We start from the raw sequence: 1,533 nt of genomic DNA, 5'->3' as shown, positions 1-1,533 counted from the left end.
GATTTTGCATCGACTCTTTGCCACCCTTGAAAACCGATGCGCATCCAACTTTTGCGCAGAGAGACATCTAGCCACTGGTGTAAACGCCTTTACTTTAGACTGGAACCTTTTTGGTTCTTTCTAAGCTTGACCTCCCCCCGCCTGGTTTGTTCCGGTTCTGAGGCATATTGCGGGACAAAAGTGCACAGGAGTGCTGCTAGTTCCTTTTTGCAGCTTCTCATTTTTGGGTTTTTCTGTTTCCGGATGGGGTTCACCTTTGTAACATGGCAAAAATATTTCTAAGTTTTCGACCTTGATGTTTGGTTGGTCCCGAGGTTCAAAGTTGGAAACCTCACGAAAACTTAAAATTTGATGTCTTATCCCTGGAAATGGATGGGGAAATGTCTCATTCTTTCAAAATTTGCCTTTCCAAACATTACTGCATTAAAAACCGGTTGCCCTATGTGTTTGAATAAAAAACATCGTTGCTTAGGTTAGGTTAAGTTTAGGTTAGTTTAGGTTAGGTTAGGTTAGGTTAGGTAGTTAGGTTAGGTTAGGTTAGGTTAGGTTTAGGTTAGGTTAGGTTAGGTTAGGTTGGTTAGGTTTAGGTTAGTTAGTAGGTTAGGTTAGGTTAGGTTTTAGGGGTTAGTTAGGTAGTAGGTTGGTTAGGTTAGGTAGTTAGGTTAGTAGGTTAGGTTAGGTTAGGTAGTTAGGTTTAGGTTAGTAGGTTAGGTTAGGTTAGGTTGTTAGGTTAGGTTAGGTTAGGTTAGTTAGGTTTAGGTTTAGGTTAGGTTAGGTTAGGTTAGGTTAGGTTAGGGTTAGGTTAGGTTAGGTTAGGTTAGGTTAGGTTAATTAGGTTAAGGTTAGGTTAGGTTAGGTTAGGTTAGGTTAGGTTAGGTTAGTTAGGTTTGGTAGTAGGTTAGGTTAGGTTAGGTTAGGTTAGGTTAGGTTAGGTTAGGTTAGGTTAGTTTAGGTTTAGGTTAGGTTAGGTTTGGTTAGGCTTAGGTTTAGGTTTATGTGTAGGTAGGTTTAGTTAGTTAGGTTAGGTTAGGTTAGTTAGGTAGGTTAGGTTAGGTTAGGTTAGGATAGGTAGTAGGTTAGGTTATGTTAGGTTAGGTTAGGTATAGGTTAGGTTAAGGTTAAGCGTTAGGTTTAGTTAGGTTAGGTTTGGTTAGGTTAAGGTAGGTTAGGTGTTAGGTTAGGTTAGGTTTAGGTTAGGTTTAGGTTAGTAGTTAGGTTAGGTTAGGTTAGGTTAGGTTAGGTTAGGTTAGTTTAGGTTAGGTTAGGTTAGGTTTAGGTTAAGGGTTGGTTAGGTTAGGTTAGGTTATTAGGGTTAGGTTGTAGGTTTGTTAGGTCTAGGTTAGGTAGGTTAGGTTAGGTTAGGTTAGTGGTTAGGTTAGTAAGGTTAGGGTTAGGTTAGGTTAGGTTTAGGTAGGTATTAGGTTAGGTAGTAGGTTATTAGGTTAGGTTAGGTTAGGTTAGGTTTGGTTAGGTTAGGTAGGTTAAGGTTAGGTTAGTGTTAGGTTTGGTTAGTTAGGTTAGGTGTTAGGTTAG

At 39.6% G+C, this 1,533-nt stretch overlaps 1 long non-coding RNA gene across 1 annotated transcript; it reads left to right on the top strand.

Moving 5' to 3' along the window:
* Nucleotides 1–761: 761 nt before the first annotated feature.
* On the top strand, nucleotides 762–1,273 carry LOC131893044 (uncharacterized). Its single transcript, XR_009374630.1, has 3 exons — nucleotides 762–826; nucleotides 898–952; nucleotides 1,216–1,273. It is a non-coding gene; the product is annotated as an uncharacterized LOC131893044 (long non-coding RNA).
* Nucleotides 1,274–1,533: the final 260 nt, after the last annotated feature.

Source organism: Tigriopus californicus, chromosome 2, assembly GCF_007210705.1.
Source record: "Tigriopus californicus strain San Diego chromosome 2, Tcal_SD_v2.1, whole genome shotgun sequence".
Classification (NCBI taxonomy): domain Eukaryota; kingdom Metazoa; phylum Arthropoda; class Copepoda; order Harpacticoida; family Harpacticidae; genus Tigriopus; species Tigriopus californicus.
Note: the sequence above shows the minus strand (reverse complement) of the source record. Positions and strands in the feature narration are given on the sequence as shown.